This window comes from Protopterus annectens, chromosome 6.part0 (assembly GCF_019279795.1).
Source record: "Protopterus annectens isolate FY-2018-M chromosome 6.part0, PAN1.0, whole genome shotgun sequence".
Lineage (NCBI taxonomy): Eukaryota > Metazoa > Chordata > Ceratodontiformes > Protopteridae > Protopterus > Protopterus annectens.
In genome coordinates, this window is record NC_056737.1 from 704,938,290 (window position 1) to 704,962,343 (window position 24,054).

Here is a 24,054-nt window from a genome sequence, read left to right on the forward strand (position 1 = left end):
GAACCCTAAGGCTTGAAGGACTGTCCTTGCAGTCAGCCCGGACTGATGAGATAGCTGAAGGAAGTAAAGGGATAGATTCTTTGTTTGTCCGGGGTTAAAAAGGCCATCTGGGATGCTGTATTCAGTCTCACACCCAGAAAGCACTTGTCTTGAGAGGGTACTAGACTGGACTTTATTTCGTTCACAGAATACCCCAGGCATCTTAGCACTGCTATCACATATTCCAAATGATGAAGAAGCTCTTCCCTTCCTTGAGCCAGAATCAGGCAGTCGGCCAAATAAGGATAGATCTGTATTCCTTTTAGCCTGAAGAAAGCTATCACTGGAGCCAGAACTTTCGTGAACACTCTGGGCGCAGTAGATAAGCCAAAGGGCAATGCAGAGAACTGACAGTGAGAAGTCCCAGCTCGAAAACGCAGATACTTTCTGCACTTTAGTCTGATAGGAACATGAAGGTAAGCCTCCTTGAGATCCAAAGTTACCATCCAATGATCTTTGCCCAGCAGAGGTAAAAGCTGCTGCAACGTCAACATTTTGAACTTGGGAATGTCCAGATAAGTATTGAGGATAGATAAATCCAAAATTGGTCTCCACGTGTTCCCCTTCTTTGGGACTAGGAACAGGCGAGAATAAAATCCTAGGCCCCTTTCTGGCATAGGAACCGGCTGTATGGCCCCTATTTGGAGTAACAGTGAAATTTGCTTGTGAGCCTCTATTCTTTGTTGAGGAGGAATGTCTGGCATGCCTTTGAAAGGAGGCAAGGTATGGAAATAAAACCTGTAACCGTGATGTATGATATCCAGTACCCATTTGTCTTGGGTAATCAAACTCCAATTTTCTTTGAAAAGTGCCAACCTTCCTCCCAAAGGTGCTGCCAGGCGAGAAGGTTCTGGCAGCTGAAAAGGTAGGTCATTGGGTCTGTTTACGAAAGGACTGACCCCTGCCCTCACTTGCAGACTGTGCAGGAGAACTCCCTGTTCTAGGCCTGAAAGAGCCCTGACCTCTGCCCCTGCCACGCCTAGATCTACCCCTAGACTGGGAATCATAAGAAGGATACGCCCACCCTTTAGTAAGCCAACTTCTACTAAACTTTGGAGGCTGAACCTGCAAAAAATCCTTAACAGTCTGCATAGACTTAGCCTTGTCTTCCATTTTCTTTAAAACTGCCTCAACAGGAGAACCAAACAGGACATCAGATTGCAAAGGGGTATCCAAAATCCTAGTTTTAACATGGTCAGATAAATTTTGATCCCTCAGCCAGGCATGCCTGCGAAGAACTGACCCAGTGGCAGCCACCCTAGACGAGGCCTGTACAGCATCAAAACCACATTGCAAAGAATGCTTACCCACCTGTTCAGAAACATGCACTAAATCTTGTAACTCTTTACAGTCAATACCTTCCGCCAGAGCATCAACCTTAGATTTCAACTGAGAAAGGAGATAATTTTGATATTTCAACATGTGAAACTGGCAATTCAAAGCTCTCATGGCTAGAGTGGAAGAAGCATAAACTTTCTTTCCCCATCTATCCAAGGCCCTGGCCTCTTTATCTGCAAGAACCGGATTCTTGACAACAGAAGCCTTAACACCCTTAGGCCCCTGGCTAACAGTTTCTGGGTCTGCCCTAGGACTCTTAAAAAGATACTTATTAGCTTCAGGCACCCTGTAATACCTATCTGGTTTAACAGGAGCAGGAGGCAAAGAATCAGGATTAAGAGAAGCCTCTGCAAACACATCTTCGACCACATTCAGAACAGGAGGTATAGCTAAAGGCCTATGCTGGGGTAAAAACAAAAATTCCCTAAGCCTTTTCCTGGAATCAGAGAAATCCTGACCTTCCCATTTAAAATGCTCTCTCATGGAGTGAAGGGTCTCTGAAAAAGAAAAATCCTCAGGAGGAGAAGCAGAAGGAGTAGAATCATCCACATCAGAATCAGAATAATGAGAATACTCCTGCAAGTCTTCAGTCAAGACTCAGACACATCCGAAGCCTGCTCAAAATCCCCAACACAGGTTCCATCCTAGGCCTCTTATCAGGAGGGGGCATAGAGCCTCTAATTAAAGTAATTAAATCCTCTGCCATTTTGAGCATGTGCTTCTTGGGCACAGCACCTGAAGAACTGGGAGTGACACCCACAGAAGCTAAACTAGACCTGCCTCTAGGAGAAGCCTTGGAAGCAGAAAGAGAGGGCCTAGACCCCTTAGGAAGGGAGGGGAGTACAGTTACTTGGGAAGCCCCTACAGCCTGCCCTGCCTCCTGGGAGGCCACATCCTGTAAAATCAAAGTTTCTCCCTGGGACTCCAGAGAGGCCTCCGGAACCACCGGTTCCACTGACACCTCTAAAGAACTGGCGTCCGGTTCGACTCCTCTAACCTAGGTTTAACTGCCTTGTCCTTGCGCTTCTTAGAGGAAGCGCCGGAGCATCCGACGGCATTTTGTAATTGCACCGCTTCCCAAAGACCAACCTTGCACAATCCAACCTCCGCTTTATAGTGCGCTTATTAAACCTAGCACAAAAGCGCATCCAACAACGTCGTGCTCAGGTCCTAAACAAGGTATACACAAATTATGGTAATCCCTATGCGGTATCTGTTTCCCACAAGAAATACAGTTATTCACTTTTTCTGACATCCGTAAACCACTGAGGCAAGAAAAACCAAAATATTCCCCAACGGGTACTTAACCAACTCTGACTTCGGGTCTGAAACTCCGACCAAAATTTCAGAACGCCGAACGGCACTTGCAACACTGCTTCTGCATCGGACCATGCGGCAAAAAAGACTGAGGATATGACGTCGGTCATGCGCATTTGTACCCTGACGCTCTGATGTCAGTCAAATGCGCCTTGACCGACGTCAGCCTTATACTCTGATATTCGGGCCGACCGAGGGACAGCGGACTACCCAAGTGTTAGGACTGCAGCAATGTGGGATGAAGAACATCTACCTCCTTCACTAGAAGCTGGCAGGTTTAGCACATGTGCTACAATATACACTAGACCTTTAGCTAAGTTTTATTAAACCATCTGGAAGCCATAAAATAATAAAACATTCCACTCTTCCTACAGGAGCTACAAACTATTCTCTAGCACAGACAATGCGTCTGTGGCTCCATTCAAAACTGTGAGATAATATCTTTATGGGTTAACCCATAAAGTCATTTAATTTCAGATATATTTTAAAGTTGGCTGGACTGACATTAACCTCTTCTGTTCCAGTATCCTCTATTACAACATATACATTTCAACAGTTACAATAATGCATGTACATTTCTTTTCTTTCCAGCAAGGCACAATGTTGATATAATTTAACACAAACAACTTTACAAATACATTTTTCAACACAAGCATCTGTACAAATCAGTTTGATATACAAATGACATATAATTGTTTACAAAATTCCAGCTAGGTGTGCTAGCATATGTTACACATCCACTGCCCTACTTCTCCTGGCATGGCTGGCGGTACCTCCTGTAGTCACAAAGCTAACAGCAAAAAGACAGTAAAGAAGTTTGAAAAAAAACTCTGGTTTGAAACTTACTTTGGCCACAAACTCTTCAACCCTGAGGTGTACCTAAAAATGATGCTATTCAGGATTAGATCTTGAGAGTTCTCAGATGTACAGGTTACACTGAAGACTTTGAGCTTGAGACAATCAAGTGCAGTCATACATGTCTCATCTTCCACACTGCTGGGCTAGTGTTACTCAATAAGCTATAAAGAGATGAGTTGCTGGGAATTTGATGATCCACCCACAGACTGGGTAGTGTTATTATGCATCACAACTGAGTGACATTACAGAGAAAGGAATTTTTTTTCTGAAACTCACCTGAAATCAACATAGTGGTTTAAGTGATGTGGTAATATGTCACTATGTCATTACTGCACCTAACAGATTCAATCAGTGCAAAGTATGCCTGTGTGTGCAAAGTATGCCATTGTAAGCCCAAAGTGCTATGTACAAAATCTATCATGCGGAAAGCCTCAACACCAGGATTTTGCCTTATCAGTTTGCACTACTTTTTTTAATACCAGGACAACAATATGTTAATGGCAGGGATAAGACATAAAAGCTGACCTAAAGTTAGTTGTTTGATATAACATTGCTTGTGCCATAGCTGCTTGGGCATAACTGCCTGAGGCATCAGCCATTCATATACCGTAGCTTACGCCACAAGTGAGCTATGATCAAGTGTGGTACAGTATTTGCTAATGCTCAAAGAACACTTTGTTTTAACTTCTCTGAGGGTGCAGCATCCTGGTAAGAAGGAGACAATTGTTCCTCTATTACTGATTATTCCTTATTTGGTGCAGAACCTCAAAGCGACAACTGTAAGACAGGGGGACAATTGTGGGCAAAGTCCCTGTCACAGGATTTGCCTTTCTGGGAAAAAAATGTTTTTGGTACTTACGTGTCATCGCAACCACATTTTTGCGCTAATGTTGGTTGCTTCTCCTTGTGTCAATTGGGACTAATGAAGTATGACAAAACCTCACAGACATGTTGCCTTTAATGTGTTCTTGTTTTTAGAAAGGTTTCTAACTTCAACAGCTGAAAAAAATAAGGTTTGAAAAATAGGTTTCCCCATTTACTGCCAGCATCTCAAGATGTCAGTTAAGCAAGTCCCCCATTCCACTTAAAATGTGTTCCGCGTTCCTTTTTCTCAGCCTTTATTGCCCTGAGAACAGAAAGCATCAGGAGAAAAAGCAAAGCAGTACCCTGTCTAAACTCCTTACAAAGTAATCGGGAAGGGTAGACTGTTAAAACACGATCTTGGTGGTGGGTTTGTAAAATGAGTAAGAGTTTGCACGTTAGGATTTGTGGCTAGCATGCTTGAAAGCAGCTAATCCATTAGAAGTCTGAGTGTGTGTCTGTCTAACATCGTACGCTATGACTACCCACACTCCTTTCAGGCCAACGTACATATATACACGCAGTCACTGTGATCGCTTGCTGAATTCAATGCTTGACATCTTTCAAGCATGCTAGCCACAAATCCTAAATTTGAACCCTTGCTCATCAAATTTGAACCCTTACTCATTTCACAAAACCACCACCAATATCCCAGAAGAGTTTTTCACAGTCTACCCTTCCTGATTACACTCCCTTGTTATTGTTTGAGTAAAAGGCAAGAAAGTCCAGCAAGTCGGAAATGGTGGTTGCGATAACACGTAAGTACCAACTTTTTTAATGTTTTTCACTATAATGCATTTACACAAGCACTGTACAACCACAAACAGGAAGACTGTCAGTTCTGATTTTATTTTATTAAGAAAATTGTGTTTTATTTTTGAGGCAGACAGTATCAAGCAGTCACATTCAATGCCATAAAGGGTATTTGCTTCACCCATTTAGTGACTATAACTATGAAGCATCACAGCACATAATCAACATTTCTCGGCAACAATGCTATGCTGGCACTCATGATGCAATAGATGAAGCAGTTAACTACAGGGATTTTCGTAATTGTTCTATAGTTTGTAAAGTGACTACTACTATTTCATGCTGCTGGAAATTCTACACACTTATCACTTCTTGTATGAAGTAATTCTGTCAATGTGCTCACACACACACACACACACACACACACACACACACATATGTGTGTGTGTGTGTGTGTGTGTGTGTGTGTGTGTATAAACATATAGGGCTGGATCCAACAAAAGGTAACCTAGGCAGCTGCCTAGAACCCACTGCTGGCTGGCAGGCCCCATTAACATTAAAAAAAATCATGCCACCCACATCTCCTAATCCCAATTACTTTGATCTGTTCAGCTGCTCTGTTTTGACATATGATGACACCAAAAATGTCCTCTCTTTCATTGGCTAAAACTGAAACCAAAGGAAGAGAAGAAATTTAAAATGGTCTCACAAAAAACAGAGTTGCATGGTATTTTTGGAAAAGTGGTTATCAATGTTTAATGCAGAGCTGGCATGCCAAGTGCGGATCTGCCAAGTTAGACTGTGTGTGCGCTGGCAGCTACAGCAATATTGGTAAATAATATTTTAATCAAACTAGAATGAAATGGAAAGTCCAGTATTGTGATGTTGACCACTGCTGTCTCAATTAAGTAAGTGGCAGACAGTGAATGCTACAGTCACTAAATTAATTGTTTAGCCACTTTAATAACAACAACAGAAGCTTTTAAATGGTGCAGTAACAGTTTGTTTGTGTAAATTATGGTTAGCACATTTTCAGTATATAACTGTGATGTTATTGTTATGATACCTGGCTTCCTTTTACTGTCTCCAGAAAGAAGTTTTTTTTCTGTCTGCATTACAAAAATCAAAGTCTGGGTAATTATAAGCAAATCAGAAGGGAAGAATCCTGTTTCCAGAATGCAGTCCTTCTTATGCGCTGCTTTTAGAAAATAAAACTTTCTGACTTCACTGTCCTCTGCCTGACTTCAGTTTCTTCCCCTACTCCGTGAGTTGCACAGATATGTAACCTCATTGTACTATCAGCAGTCAATTGAAGAGATGTCCCTGCAGCTCTGTTAATGATATCAGAATCCTGCATGCGCTATTTAGTTTCTATATATACAGTTATTTCAAAATGGCTATCTGTCACTTTTCTCATCATCCTTGATTTTATTTGCTGTGATACACCTCTTTGCAGTTTTTGATTTATTTTTGTTTTTCAAATTCTTTTGTTAAGAGTTGTCTGTACTCAATAAGCATCGGTTGGCTGACAGGAGATTTTGAAACAGAGGACATCGATTATGTGAGAACGCAAGACTGGGGATAAGGAAAGAGGATGGTATTCAGACTTGAATTTTTTAGCTCAGATCAACCAACAATAGCTCTGATTTTACAAAAAGCCATGTGGCTGTGGTATAGGGCACCTAATGGTCCATATCCCCACATGCGCACCCAGGTGCACACACACACACACACACACACACACACACACACACACACACACACACACACACACACACACACACACACACACACACATACATACATACAAGGAACTGTCAGACACAGTTATTCCATATAGATATTGACAATCTCCAGATAATGACATTAAAAAGCAAAAGGACACAAAAAACTAAAGGTGCATATAAAAAAAAGAGAAAGTGAATATATACATACGTAGATATATATATATATATATAGCTTCATTGGTAGGTACTAGGCTATCAGCCCAAGGGCCTATGTAAACCTAGCCAGCAAGGTTCCTGGCTTTCACCACCCAAAAAAGTTATTTTCCTGTGCCCCTGTCGAGCAGAACCACAGAAGTGATCCCGGGGGTGAATTTCCTATTTCCCATCCACTTATCAAGATTTTTCTTGTAGAGTGCTAATGAGGAACTCTGCGTGACAGATAGGTAGCTTGTTCCAGAGTATGGGAAGTCTCTGGAATAGGAATCTATCCCTCCAGCATGTTCTGTTTATTGTGGTGACAAGGTTTAGGTCCCTAGAGCGTGCATCTCAGAGGGATTGGGATTTCTTAAGGTGTAGCATAGGTTCATAGGTTCAAAGATTAGTACTAGGCTAATTGCCCTTGTGGGCCATTTTAAGCCTAACCAACTAGCCCATGTGAGAATCAAACCCTGCACCTTGTGTATGCAAGGTAAGCATCTTAACCATTATGCCATCCTCTCACAACATGTCCAACAGCTCTGGGTTTGACATAACCTTGTATGTTAGACAGAGATCACCTTGGAGTAGGTGATGTGCTACGGAGTAAAGCTAGAATTTTTTGAGACGGTCAGCATACGGCATCTGTTTGAGTCCCATAATCTGCTTTTTGAGGTCCTTCTGAGGCCTTTCCAGCTGTTGAAGATGTCTTGTGAGGTACATTCCAAAAGAAGCGCTGTACTCAATAATGGGTCTAATGAGAGCTGAGTAAAGGGGAACAATGACCTCTTTTTTCCTGAATGAGAACCCTTTCATGATGAGGTGTGCCATGTAGAAGAATTTCCTGACTACTGTGGTTATGTGATTATCAAAGGAGAGACCACTGTCCACCCGAGTCCCAAGGTCTCTTATCACACCTTTGGCGTTAAGTGGACTGCGCCTATGTGGTAGTTCATGGGTACAGATTTTTTTTCCAAAGGGGATGACAACGCACTTTTTGGAGTTGAGCTTAAGGCCATGGCTCTGACACCAGGCATCTGTCTCAGTGAGGCCCTTCTGCAGGATGTCCACATCGTTAGGGGACTCGACTATGGCACCTAATTTGCAATCATCTGCGAATTTCGTCAGGCAGAGGCCCTCTGTGTTAGTCTGTACTTCAAAGAAGTAGATACCAAACAGGAGAGGACCCAAGACTGAACCCTGTGGCACTCCACTTGTCACTGGTTTGAAGTCAGATTTGGAGTCTGCAACCTTTATAGTGTGGGTTCTGTCAGTGAGCCCGTTGGCGACCCATCTTGTGACATAAGGATTTATACCCAGTTTAGTGGGTTTATCTATAATTCAAGAATGAGGGGACAGTGTCAAAAGCCTTAGTAAGGTCAAGATAGGCTGTGTGAACTGCCTTGCCCACGTCTAAGGCTTTGGTGACTGTTTCAAAGAAGTCGATCAGGTTCAGGAGGCATGATCTGCCCATCACAAACCCAAACTGGGTGGAGTCCAGAGTTTGGAGACTACCAATGTCTTTGTTTATGAGTTCCATGATGATACATTTCATGGCCTTGCAGATCAGGCTCATCAGGCTAACAGTGCGATAGTTCCTGGGGTCCGTGATGGCTCCCACTTTGTGGAGTGATATAACTATTGTTGTGCACCATTCAGTAGGTACAAAGCCTGATGTGAGGCTATGATTGAACATGGTGCTTAGGTGGGGAGCCAGTTCATTCTGTAGTTCATGTAGAACGCAGCCTGGGATGTTGTCCGGTTCCATGGATGCTGTGTTTTTGGCTTTGGAGAGTGCAGTCTTTACCTGCGAGTTTGTTATTGCAGGGGCTCTGCATTCTTCCGGTATAGCTATGGGCCCTTTAGAGGGTGAGAGGGGGTAAAGTTAGCTATGAACCTATCAGCCAGGATGTTGGTGATATCAGTTGGTTCTATGATTTTCGTGCCTTTGTGCTGCAACTCAGAGCAGATCTGGGTGTTGCCATTGAGATTCTTGACATAGCTATAGAATGCTTTGTGGTTGTCCTTGGAATCAGTGGCAATCTTGTTTGTGTAGCTAGCTTTGGAGGATTTTACGAAGGATCTTAACTTCTTACTGAGGTTGACTAGGGAGCTCCTCCACTCTTGGGATTTTACTCTCTTTTGCAACAGTTTCTTCCTTCTGTTGTAGAGTTTGTTTATAGCAGGGGACCACCTGATTGGCTTCCTTTTTTTTTTGAGGATAGCATCTTGGTTCTGTTAGGGCTAGCACGATCCATGCACTCATGTAAGTACTTATAGAGTGCATCTGTGTAGGACTCAGTAGTCATAACTGAACTGTCCACTGGCATGGGTGTTGTGAAGTTTGCCAGTTCTGTCTTAAGTAGCATGAAGTTGGCTTTGGAGAAAATTTTTACAGTGGTTTTCTTAATGGGGGGTGGGGGCGGTATGTGGATATCTATGGTGATTAGCTTATGGTCGGATCTGACCAACGAGGAGTTGACTTCAGGTGTGGAACACCGGTCACTCATGTTGGTAATGACTAGGTCTAGGATATTGTTGCCTCTAGTTGGGGAGTGGATAAGTTGATCCAGGGCATTGGAATTTATGAATTCTAGAAAGCATTGGGCGAAGGAGTTGGTACATTAGTAGTTTACCCAGTTAATGGTGTAGTAGTTAAAATCTCCCATTATTAGGGTGTTTGGTTGAACCCTAATATTTTCCAGTATATCAAGAAAAGAGGAGTGGAAATCCTGGGGCATGGTAGGGGATCTGTAGCAAGCTACAATTTGGATTGCAGTTTTCCCTAGTTAGTTGCACTTGGATAATTTCAGATGCATTATGTTGGGCAAATAGCCTGAAGGTGTGGATATCCTTGATGAATATGGACACACCTCCGCCTTTGGTGTTCTGGTCCAGGTTAGATGGCCGAAAGGTATGGCATGCGTTATAACCTATTAATGCAGGGGGTGCTCTCTGGAGCCTTGAACCTGGTTTCAGTCATTGCATAGATATTGATGTTCTCCATTTTAAGGAGTGCCTCGAGTGAGTGCATTTTGAGGTTTAGACTTATAGTGTTGAGTAGCATTACCTTCAGTTTTTGCTTGTCTGCACCTGTTATGGTGGTGGGTTTGTTTTTTGAACCATGCCTAGAAAAGGCACTAAAGGGGTGACAATAGCCTTGGTCAGTATCCGGAATCCCACGGGCGACAGGTGCAGGCTATCTCTGGCAAAGCATTGTGGCAGCCAGATACTGGATCCCCTTAGAATGACGCCAGAAGCTTAGCCAATTGTTGAAGTCAATCATTTTGTCCTTGTACTGCAATATCATTCTGGGCGAAGGTAGGATGCTACTCAGGGCTAGGGTCATATCTGCCTTGATTACATGATCGGAGAGCTCTTCTATGTCTCTTTTCATGTAGTCCAGGGAGGTACATCTCAGGTCGTTCACACCAACATGGACAATGACAGAATCATATTTGTACTTGTTGTGGAGTGACCTGAGTGCATAGGTTATGTGGCAGATCCTGGCACCCGACAGGCAGCTGACAGTAATCCTTTCCTTGTCTAGTCTGGTGAGTGGAACATCAGTGTGCCTGACTATAGAGTCACCTATGACTAATGTGTTTGGTACGTTGTTTTGCCTTATGGGGTGTGGTTGAGTGGCACACTGAGTCTGTGTGCTTTGTATCTTTTGGGTTGTGTTGAGGGGTGGAGGTTGCCTGAGTTTATGCTTTGGAGGTCTCCGATGCTTGGGCAGATTATTATTGAGAGCCTCCGCAAATGTTTTTGTGTTTCTAAGTGTGGGTTTTGGTGGTGTAGGTTTAGTGAGTGTATGTGATGAGTGTAGTGTGGTGGAAGTGTTAACCTTCTCCTCTTGACTGATGAGTTCAGTCCTGGTTGGAGAGAGCTTTGCCTCCAGTTTGGCTAGATAAATGCATCTCTCACAGGTTGTAGTCATGGGTGGTAGGTGGAGAGGGTTGTCTGTGTACATGAGGCAATTACTACATTGCCCCAAGATGCCCAGATTCATTAGGTAGGGAGCTGACTCTTGGACATGCCTGAATAAATAACTACTTTCCTTTAGACAAGTGAGGAAAGTTGGTACAAGAGCTGTTTTCCTATAGGCAACAGAGGAAAGTAAGTACAAAACTGCTTTCCTCTAGGTAGTGAGGAACACTGAGTGCTACACTGCTGTAGTAATTTGTAGCTATTTAGTGCTTACAACAAGTTCTGAACAGCTGCTGAGCTTGAAGAAGCAGATTCAAGTGCTAAAACTAAGAAACTGGCTAGTTCTAAGGGAAAAATTGAAGAGCAGACTTTATGGCACCGGGAATAATTTAACCCTAGTTAAACAGCACTGCAGGAATGTGCAAAACCACACAAACATGGGTTTGTAAACATTATATATAGATAGATAGATATACTGCATGCAGCATTTTCATTGCTCTGTTTTCTTGAATGTATAGGCCTAACTTGTTAGCATTCCCAGTCTGCTATCAAAAGACTCTGGAGATATAGCTACAACTACAGATGTACTTACTTGGGGAGAGTAACTGTCTTGACTGACTGCAGCCAGCTAGACTAGTAATGATAAGCCATTATGTTTCACAGTTGTTTATAATGTACTAAATCACAGCAATCGGAAAACAACAGTAATTTAGTGTACTGCAGTAAAGATCTTTCTACATCTTACAGCAGTAGTTGTTATTATAAACAGATTGTTTGGCACTTGTGTGACCATTATCTACATAACAAGTTGTAATTCCTTTTATCTACATAACAAGTTGCAATTCCTTTGTTATTCAGTACCCTATTTCTACAATCCACATCCCAGTGGAGTTGCTTTAAGTCTGCCAGTCCCAAGCATCTCTGAATTCCATCACTGGTTTTAATTTCCTGGCCTCATATGAAGTCTGTTTCATGCATTCACAAAGTACAACTCTAGGTAGGTATACTTACCATAACAACAGAACTTCAAGAAGTAATCAGTAGAGCAGCAAGCCATAATATATGTGTAACATCTCATCTTACCTGTTTCTTTACCAGGAAAACCCAAGATCAGTGGTTTCACTTCCTGCAATGACCAAAGTGGGCTAATGTCAGCAAGCACTGATACAGTATGTGTATGGCACCTCTACAAATTACACATTAGCACTGAATCATGGACCTGGTAAACAAACGCCCATATTTAAGGGCATTCAATAAAATGTAGACTTTAAATGCAAAATGGAAAGTAGTATGTGTAAATGTAATACCCAAACCCAAGGATTGATTAATTACAGTATAAAATTAATCTTTTAAAATCTAATATTTATTACAACAATAGTAGCAACAATTAAAATAAATGAGTACAGGACTTATGTTAACAAATGTCATATAAAAAGCAAAATACTGTGACATAGTGAGAAGCCATGTGGCACAAGTTCCCAGGAGAAATGATTCTTCACAGAAGGTAGTACACATAGCAGAAATATCCGAAAGCAGACTTGTGGTAATGACATAAAGAACACAAACATATATATGTATTAATATAAAATGCAGTATGAGCAGCTGTAAATTACAATGACTCTAGACTATTACCCCCCCCCCCCCTCAAATAAAATGAAGGAATTTGTAACAATCAGAGAAGTATATAGTTACGGTAATTAATGAAAATAATCCAAGACTGTGAACATTTCCTGAATGGAGCATTCTGCATTACTAATTATAATTCAGTTGAATGCATCTGATGTCAGTGCTGCAACAGGTAGAACACTTGCCTGTAGTGCAGAAGACTGTGGGTTCTGTTCCCACAACAGGTAGAGGGATTACTGACATAGCATAAGGGGGGTTATTCATGGCAATAGAGAAGGTTATATTGAGGAAAACAAAAAAAAAAACTGTTCTGGACAACAAATCTCATGTAAGTGTCAAGAGGTTGCCCAATAGCTTTCCTGTGCGTACTGAACTATATTTGCTGAATGAACAAAGAAACTAAAAAGAAATATGATGTGAAGTTTTACTATATGGTATTTTACAGGTAAATAGCGTCACAAAAGTGGCTCTAAGCCAGTGAGCCAGAAAACTAGCATCCCATTTAACTGGAGATTCTCTGAAGGCATATATGAACTGTAAAGACACCGATTCCAATGACTACAAAAAACTTAAACAAGAAATTTTTGCAAGGACTGAAGCTTCACCTTTACACTGCACAACTGGACACTCAGTATGGACAGACTGGTAATTTATAAATGGCTTTCTTAATGCATATTTTCAAACTGTGGCTAGAACTTCATGAAAACAATATATGTAAATTTTTAGAAATCTTGGCTGCAGATAAGTTTAAAAGGTGTCTACCTACTAACATAAAGAAAGTTGTTACTTTACAGTGACAAAGCCTTCATAACAGTTAACTGTTTCCGTTGAATGACTTATTATCTGAATTGGCAAATCTCAAAATAGGACATGCATGTAGCACGGGCTTACAAGAAGCCTTCATTTAACTACATCACTCTGCCTATAAACAAGGCAAATTTCACTGTCTGAGTTAGTGTATTTTAAATATTCTAGAAAAGGGCAAACAGTCAAGTAACGTACAGCTCATGATAATAATACTATGCTTAAAGAAAAGTAATAATGCTAGCCAGAAAATTGTACTTAAAAGCATGTTTATGAAATGTAACTCGACGGAATGTGATAATGTAAGTTGTTAATTACAAGTACAGAATCCACTTTTTGTCACTGTGCTGTCACTCAACTTGTCAAATGTAATATTGTGCTAGAAGGAAAAATACAATGGTTGATGGATTCATGTAACACGATTAATATTAGTTAAATCATGATACATTAAAGCTGCAGGGAGATGTGGCACTGTACAAAAGGAGAGTATTGGATTCTAGCTATCAAAATAATGACATGTTCTGACACAGCTTTCCAGCTCGTAGGTTTGTATCTCATGGTAATAATTAGCTTTATCCAACCTTTCTTCTAGGGATATAAACAGTAAGAGCACCCCCTACGGTTTGTACTACACCAAGAGCCCGCCCAAATGCAGCAGGTGTTCTACAACTGTAAGCAGTCAGACTTCTTGAAAGCTGTATAGACCATTCTGTCTGCAAAGCAATAGACACACATATACATACATATATGTTTGTGTGTAGTTACTTTTTAAGCCACCTTCTTTTTGGTCTGGATTCATTGTAAAATATTTTCTGAGACCTGCTTGGAAGAGAGTTTCGCTGAACTGGGACATTAAATAATTTATGACAATTTGCAAGCCCATGATTGCAGCTCAATAGGAGATGACAGAGATGAATTTAGAACTTTCACAAGTTCAAATTTCTTATGGTCGAGAAAAAGTTTGAACCGTTAAACTAGAGGTACAGTGTGGAATGGTATATTTACTGTTTTCCTCACTGTAGTGCGATCTCAGAGTTGGTATATTTAATTAGCAGAGGGTATGGGTGGTGCAGGGGGGATTGCCCCCCCTAAAAAAATGCAAATTTTTTTTTTTATTTTTCTTTTATTTAAATTTCAGACTTTCACAAGTTTGATCTTATGGTCTCAACAATAAAAAAAAAAAAACTTGTGAAACTTTAAAATTTAGTAGTAGACCCATATATTTGTCTTTGTGTGTGTGTGTGTGTGTGTGTGTGTGTGTGTGTGTGTGTGTGTACATACATACACACACACACACACACACACACACATATATATATATATATATATACTAAATTTACAGCTTTCGCAAGTTTGAATTTCATATAGTTGAGACCATAAGATCAAACTTGCAAAAGTTTGAACGTTTAAATAGAGATTGCCATACAGTGCAGAATGGATATATTTACTGTTTTCCTCACTGTAGTGCGATCTCTGAGTTTTTATATTTAATTAGCAAGGTGTGCAAGGGGACTTGCCCCCTTGCAAAAATGTAAAAAAAAAAAAAAAAAGAAATTGTTTTTACTTTTCTTTTATTTAAATTTCAAACTTTGACAAGTTCAGTCTTATGGGCTCAACAATAAGAAATTCAAATTTGTGAAATTTCAAAATTTAGAAGTAGACCCATATGTGTGTGTGTATATATACATATATATAGGTTCATAGGTTCATACTAGGCTATCTGCCCTAGGGCATTTATAAGCCTAGCCAGAGTTGTGTGGCTTTCACCACCCCTTAGGTTGAAGAATACTATACCCATTAGTTTGCCGTGCCTCTGTCCTGCAGTGATACAGAGATGATCCCCGGGGTAAACCTACGATCTCCCATTCACTGGTCAAGATTCCTCTTGAACAGAGCCAGCGAGGTGCTCTGTCTCACATGGACCGGGATTCTGTTCCACAGCATAGGGAGTCTCTGGGTGATGAATCTGTCCCTCCAGCACGTCCTATTTATATCCATGTTGAGGTTTAAGTCTCTTGCTCTTGTGGCTCTGGTGGATTTGGATTTTTTGAGGTGGAGCATGTCCATTAATTCCGGATTGGACATGGCCTTGTATGTCAGGCACAGGTCACCTCTGAGCAGACGGTATGCGACTGAATAGAGCTGGAGTTTCTTCAGTCGGGCAGCATATGGCATATTTTTGTGCCCCTTTATCCTTTTGGTGAGGAACTTTTGGGGTCTTTCCAATTGCTGCAGGTGTCGGGTAAGATACATTCCGAATGGGGCATTGTACTCAATCATTGGTCTGATAAGTGAAGAGTACAGAGGAACAATGACCTCCCTTGATCTGGATGTGAATCCCTTCATAACCAGGTGGGCAATGTAGAAGGTCCTCCTAACCACTCTGGCAATGTGAGTGTCAAAAGAAAGGTTACTGTCAACTTGGGTCCCCAGGTCTCTGATAACCTCTTCTGTGCTTAATGGATTGCCACCTATGTGGTAACTTGGGGTTACCTTGTTTTTAACAAAGGGTATGACTATACATTTTTTGGCGTTTAGCTTAAGTCCATGGCTCTGGCACCAGTTATCCGTTTCTATGAGACCTCTCTGAAGGATATCTGTGTCTGATGGATTTTCAACTATGGCGCCCAGTTTGCAGTCATCTGCAAACTTTGTCAGCCACAATCCTCCTATGTTTGCCAGCACTTCTGAAAAGTAGATGCCGAACAAGAGGGGACCCAGGACTGAGCCCTGTGGGACACCGCCAGACCGGCTTGGAGTCTGACATGGCACCAGCAACTCTAACCTTGTGGGTTCTGTCCTTGAGCCAGTTTGCAACCCATCTTGTGACATATGGGTTTACATTTAAGCTGGTGAGCTTTTCTATGATACCCAAGTGGGGTATTGTGTCGAAAGCTTTTGCAAGGTCAAGGTAGGCTGTGTGAACTGCCTTACCCTCATCAATGGCCTTGGTGACTGTTTCAAAAAAGTCGACCAAGTTCAAGAGGCATGATCTGCCCTTGACAACGCCGAATTGGGTAGGATCCAATGTCTGTAGGTCCCCTATGTCTTTATTTATGAGTTCCATTATGATTCTCTCCATAGCTTTGCAGACCAGGCTTGTTAAGCTTATGGGGCGGTAATTACCAGGGTCCGTAGAAGCACCGCCTTTGTGGAGTGGGACCACAGTTGCCGTACGCCATTCTTTGGGTACGTATCCTGTGGTAAGGCTAGGATTAAACAGCAGCCTTATGTGTGGGTTTAGTTCCTCATTGAGTTCGTGTAGCACACAGTCGGGGACACCATCTGGTCCCATTGATGCTGTGTTTTTTGCTTTAGAGAGAGCAGCTCTCACCTGGGCATTTGAGATGATTGGGAGGCTACACTCTGCTGGGATAGATATTTCTCCTTTTGGGGGGGAGGGGAGAAATTTTCACTGAACCTGTCTGCCAGTATGTTTGCAATGTCTGTGGGTTCAGTGATTTTTGTATCATTTTGGACTAATTCTGAGCATATCTGGGAGATTCCACCCAGATTTCTAACATAGCTAAAGAAGGCCTTATGATTGTCTTTTGAGTCCTTGGCGATTTTTCTCTCAAAGTTGGCCTTGGATGATTTTATGAGTGATCGTAGTTTTTTACTAGTATTGATCAGATATGTCTTCCCTTTTAGGGATTTTGCTCTATCTTGTAGTAGCTTTCTCCTCTTGTTGTAAAGTTTGTTTATGGCTGGGGTCCACCAGATTGGGCGCTTGCCTTTGGTGGAAAGGGTCTTGATTTTATTTGGGATTGCTTGATCCATGCAATCCTGGAGGTGCTCGTGGAAAGCATTTGTAAGGGATTCAGCAGCGTGGGTTGTGGTTTCCAATGGCTCAGGGGCCTTGAAGGATACCACACCAGTCTTAAGAAGTGTGAAGTTGGCTTTTGAGAAGTTCTTCACTGTGGTCTTTTTGTTGGGGTGGGGTGGGATGTGGATCTCCAGTGAGATTAGTTTATGGTCTGATCTCACCAATGAGGGATATACTTCGGTGTGGAGCATTTTGTCCCCATGTTTGTGATGATCAGGTCTAGTATATTTTCACCTCTTGTGGGAATGGTGACAAGTTGTTCCATAGCATTTGAGTTTATGAACTCCTGGAACCTTTGGGCTAGGGTATTGGGGCTTGAGTAATGTTCCCAGTCTATGTTTGGGTAGTTGAAGTCACCCAATATGATGGTGTTTGGAGAGACATTTATACTCTCCAGTGTCTTCAGGAAGGCTGTGTGGGGTTCCTGAGTTTGAGAGGGTGGCCTGTAACATGCTACAAACTGTAGAGCAGTTTTGCCTATGGTTAATTACACCTGAATGGTCTCTGATGCTTCGTGAGTTGCCACCAGCCTGGAGGTGTGGGTATCCTTGATGAATATGGATACACCCCCTCCTTTTGTGGTACGGTCTGGGTTTTGGGGCCGGAACGCATGCTATGAGGTTAGTGCCGGGGTGCTCTTGAACCAGGTTTCAGTCACAGCACAGACATCGATGTTCTCCATACTGAGGAGGGCTTCGAGGGCGTGCATCTTGAGATTTAGACTTCTGGCATTGAGCAGCATTACCCTTAGTTTTTTTCCATTATTGTTTTCTAGTGCGGTGGGTTTAGAATTTGAGCCTTGTCTAAAAAAGGCACTATGGGGGTGGCAAGAGCCTTTGCCAATATCCGGAAACCCAGGGGTGACAGGTGCAAGATGAAGCGTGGCTTGTCAAGCATGTCATTCCAGGCAGACAGACATTGATCCTTAGAATGACACCAGAAATTAAGCCAATTATTAAAACTGATCATTTTGTCTCTGTATTGTGGCATCATTCTTGGTGAAGGTAGGATACTGCTCAGGGTCAGGGTCATACCAGCCTGGGCTACATAATCTGAGAGCTCCTTTATGTTTTTTTCATGTAGTCCAGGGAGGTACGTCTCAGGTCATTCACACCGGCATGGACAATGACTGAGTCATACTTGTACTTGCTGTGGAGTGACCTGAGTGCTTGTGTTATGTGGCGGATTCTAGCGCCCGACAGGCAGCTTACTGTGACCCTCTCCTTGTTCAGTCTGGTGAGTGGGACGTCAGTGTGTCTGACTATGGAGTCACCTATTGATTTTGATCTAATAAACTTGCGTTCAGGCTTTTTGACTGTTTGGAACAAGGTTGCAGTGGCGTTTGTTTTTACTGTTTTTTATGGAGTCACCTATGACAAGTGTGTCTGGCATTGTGTTTGGCCTTAAGGGCTGTGACTGATTTGCACACTGACTTTGTGATCTATGTGTTGCTTGTGTTATGTCATGAGGTGGCAGTTGTTTGGGTGTCTGCTTTGGAGGCCTCTGCTGTTTTGGTAGATTTTTGATCAGTGCCTCCGAGTATGTCTTTGTGTGTTTATGTGTTTGATTTGTAGTTGTGATAGTTCTATGTGAGACTGGGTTTATGGTGTGTGTGGTTACCTTCTCCTCCTGTCTGGTTTTGCCAGTCCTGAGTTGAGAGAGCTCAGCCTCTGACTATATAGTTGCATCTCTCGCATGTATTTGTGTTTTGTGGGAGGAGGAGGGTTGTCTGTGTACATGAGGCAATTGTAACATTGCCTCAGTATTCCCAGATTCACCAGCTGAGCAGGAGAGGACACTAGCAACTGACCCTTTGACATGCTAGAAGAAATGAAAAAGTTTGCTGTGTAACTGAGTCAGAAATGACCTATAGGAAGTGGGTACTCAAGGGTTTTAAGCTAGTGAAGTACTTTGTATAATATAGAAGTGCTTTACCTGACTAAAAATGCTTTAGGAACAAGTGCTGAGCTTTACAGATAGAGAACAGACTGTTTAGATTACAAGTAGAGCAGTTCTAAGGGAAAAAATGAAGAGCAGACTTTACGGAGCCAGAAATAGTTTAACCTTGTTTAACCGGTGCTGCCCGATGGTGCTCTACTGGCAACTCCACGCTAAATGCAGAAAAGGCAATAAGTCAGTAGTACAGGCTAGCACACTTTAGTGGGCAGCCAAACAATTAAATTAAACAGCAAACAAACATTACTTGAATTAGACTAATTTCGACTAAAATGTACTTTTAAGTGCAGATAATAAAAAAATCCAGTAAATAACTATGAAAACAGTTAAAGCTTGCTCTAGGGTAAGCAGTAGAAGGTAAAACAAATATAAAAAACAGCAGGATACTTAATCAGGAAAGCAGTCACTTTTTTTCAGTTCTCTGTAGCCAGGAAGACTCAACAGGACCACGTGGAGCTGTGTCTGAGCAATATGGCTTAAAAAAAAATGCCAGAGGCAGACTTTAACCAGGGAACTTCAAAAGAGCTAGAAATGGTCCAAAATGACCAATTACTACAGCTTCTTGTGCTGAGGCCTTCTTAATGTAAGATTTTATATATATATATATATATATATATATATATGTGTGTGTGTGTGTGTGTGTGTATATACACACACACACACACACACGTGTGTATATATGTATATATACACACACACACATATATATATATATATATATATATATATATATATATATATATATATATATGGGTCTACTAAACTTACAGCTTTCACAAGTTTGAATTTCATATGATAGACACCATAAGATCAAACTTGCAAAAGTTTGAACTGTTTAAATAGAGATTAACATATAGTGCAGAACGGTATATTTACTGTTTTCCTCACTGTAGTGTGATCTCGGAGTTGGTATATTTAATTAGCAGGGAGTGCAAGGGGGCTAAAATGCAAATGTATATGATATATAATGTACATACTATATAAATATACATCACTCTCTATATGCATAGATAAGCACAAACACACACGTGCACGTCTCTCCCTCTCTCTTTCTCTCGCTCTATATATAACATATATATATATATATATATATATATATATATATATATATATATATATATATATGTATATAGGTTCATAAATTCATAGGTTCATAGATTAGTACTAGGCTAACTACTCTTGTGGGACATTTTAAGCCTAGCCAATTACCCCATGTGAGAATCAAACCCTGCACCGTGTGTCTGTAAGGTAAACACCTTAACCACTATGCCAACCTCTAATCTAGCACTCAGGAAATTTAAATTAATTGAAAATATAAAATACTTTAGTAGTTAAGCACAAAAAACAGTCTCAAAAAGCAGTTATTTTACATTAGGAAGGATTGTGGTCTAGACTCTTGTGGCAAGAGTGTGTAGCCTGCACTCTTATAAGCTGGGAATTGCTGGTGGAGGTTTATTGTGCCTATTATTCTGTGTGTATTTGTTCTGGTTTAAGCACCTGGGTTCCGACCAGTTATTTCCTACTAGGAAGGTTTGTGATCTACCCTCTTGTGGACGTATCCTACTAAAGTGCTGCTTTACTTACACATGACTGATTTTCTGCACTTTGAATTTCTAGTACGTCTGCATCTTACAGCATAAGCTAGAGTCAGGCTTGTTGAATCTAGACTGTTTGGTATCATATGAGCAGGAAAACCAGCCATCTTACATTAAGAAGGCTACCCTGCACCCTTGAGGCAGAGGTGTGCATTCTAGGACCCAAATGAGTTGGGGATTGCTGTATAAAGGTTAATTTTTGGGTTTTCCCATTGGTTACTTTGTTTTAAAATCATTTAACTTCACTTATATTTAAGCCTAGGTTTAACACAGCTGTGTATAGCTGTGCACGGAAGATAGACAACTTAGATAGACAATTTTCCCTAGATATCTGCTAGGGAACCTTCCTAAGCTCCCGTTTCACTGTGTGTAACACAGTTGAGCACTGCTACCTTGCAAGTAACTCAGGTGTGCATTGTGAAGCACTGACGCCATTTTCTACCCCTAGTCTTCCACAGAATAGACACTTTTTGTTATTCTTACAGAAAAACCTGGTCCATCTATCCCACTCCCCACTTGTTACTACAGTATACACCTGCCATAACGGATGGACAGTTTCCCACCACTTCTCTAGCCAGGCTGATTGACATGGACATCCTGAAGCAATGTAGCAACTGCCTCATGTATACTGACAACCAATTACTCCTAAAACAAACAAAGGCAACATGTAAGAGATGCATCTATATTATGAAATTGGAATCAATTCTCTCACATAACAACAAACCAGATATCAAACAGGTTGCACACATACTTCACCTCTTGCACATAACAAGCTCACAACACATAAATCCACATATGTAGAAGTACTCACTAGAAGCCTACCTAAAGATCAGAGACCTTCGAAGTGCAAATCTATTGGACACACTGTAGACCCAGCAGAATCCACTATACATAATAATACACACAACAGTGTCTCAGCCCATAAGCCCCTAAAGCAAAACACCTGAAAACCAAATCTCTTAGTCATAAGCGACTCTGTCCCTCTCACCAGGCTGGACAAGGAGAAGGTCATAGTCAGCTGCCTGTCTGGTGCCAATATCCATCAGATCACACACACAGTCAAGTCTCTCAACAACAAGTACTGTTACAATTCTATCATGGTCCATGTTGGACTGAATGACTTGAGATACACCTCAATAGACTATATGAAGAGAGACATGACTGAGCTCTCAGATTAGGCTTCCCAGGCAGTATGTCCCTAGCCCTAAACATCATACTACCTTCACCCAGGATGATGCCTCAATATAAACAAAAAATGATTGACTTCAACAATTGGCTCAGCTTCTGCTGTCAGTCCAGGGAATCCAATATCTATCAGCATGGGAAGATATGATCGACAGACCATATTGCTTTGCCAGAGATACATGCATACAAATATTTCAAGCATGGGTATTAATACCCTTCTAGCTTGCCAGTATACTAAAACACTTGGTCCCATAATAAGCATCCAGTCTGTTCTTAAAATATCTAAACTATTACTTGCTTTAATGTAATTTGGTCGGCTGTTCCATGCATCAGCTACTCTGTCAGAGAACCAATTAGTACACTTCGCATTCCTGTAGAATCATCTACATAGGTTGTCTGATAATTCTCTACTACTTTTTGATGACCACAAAATTCCCAGAGGCAGTTGTCACTACTTGCCCTATATACCTGAATAAGATCTCCTCTTAGATATCTATAAGAGATGCTGTACAAGTTCAGATGTCTTAGTCTTTCATAATAACTTAAATTTTCACATCCATGAATATCCTTGGTATATTTCCATTGTACTATTTCCAGTTTACTCATGCTTGTTTTCTTATAGGGTTTCTATATTACTATTCCATACTCAGGTTTGGGTCTAATGTAACTAACAAACAATGACTTCATTATTTTTGATTTCCTAGACTTAATAAATCTTTTTATACAGCCTATAGTTCTATAACTATCATTAACCAATTGGTTGATATGATTAGAAAAACACATAGCTGAATCTACCCATATACCCAAGCTCCTTAAATGAGTCTACAGTTTGGGTCTATTTTATGCACTCGAAACACGAAAAACCCGTGCAACACATAAAGAGCGAACCGTGAATATGTCGAACGTACTAAAGCGCAAAATTTAAAACCTCGAACTGTCATAGTCAGCCAACCCACCACCCAGAACACACTACCTACCCAAACACAATAAAAAAAAACACATACATACATACACTAACCAAAACCCTACTTCTAACCCTAAATTAAAGCACCAAAACCCTACTGCTAACCCTACACTAAACCCCACATAGACAACTATCCTTAACCCCTCCCTAACCCTAAGGTCCATAACTACCGCACACTTCCCCTACGGAGCTATACCCAAACAAACTAAATATTCCACACACATATACTTAACAAAACCCTACACTAAACCTTACATATTTTACCTACACAGAACCTTACATACACTACCTACCCATGCACTTACCTTAACCCCTCCCTAACCCTAAGGTCCGTAACTATCACACACTTACCTTACGGAGCTGTATCGCAGCCTGGTCAACTATGCAAATTCGATATTTCTACTTTTGCTGTTTTGTTTATTCGACGTATTTGCGGTTCGCTCTTTAAGTGTCGCGCTATTTGGATTCGTGTTTTTCAGCTTTCGAGGGCATAAAGTAGACCCCTACAGTTTCAATCTCTGTGTGCTGTATTAAATATTCACCTTTCAATTTATGCCTACTAAATCTCATATGCTTAGGTTTTGATTTATTTATCAGCATATTATTCTCCTGTGCCCAAATGGTCAATTTAGTCAAGTTATTTTGCACACATGCCTTACCTGTAACACATGTAATCAGTTTACCCAATTTCAGGTCAGCTGCATATAGACTGCAGAACACCTCAGATGAAAAAGTTAGGTTTGAAAGATAAAATCTAAACAAGTAAGGACCTAGGACAGAACTCTGTGGGACACCCTGACTGTAACCAAGGATTTTGCCTGTCCAGTTGCTGTATGATGCTTGCCATAGGTTCATAGGTAGGTACTAGGCTATTGGCCCTAGGGCCTATACAAGCCTAGCCAAAAAGGTACCCTGTCTTTCGCCATCCAAGAAAATTATTTTCCTGTGCCCCTGTCATGTCCTATTTGTAAGCCATGCAGCTATCCATCTTATCAAGAGTACATAAATACCTAGTTGTACTCATTTATTGATCAGTGTTATGTGTATGACCCTGTCAAATGCTGAAGCTAAATCTATATAAAA

The 24,054-nt window shown here is 41.2% G+C and overlaps 1 protein-coding gene across 1 annotated transcript in view; it reads right to left on the bottom strand.

Annotated features, from left to right (window-relative positions):
- Positions 1–24,054, bottom strand: part of SYNE2 (spectrin repeat containing nuclear envelope protein 2) — a 3,814,665-nt gene that overhangs the window by 1,926,394 nt on the left and 1,864,217 nt on the right. The gene's annotated exons all lie outside the window — the stretch shown is intronic.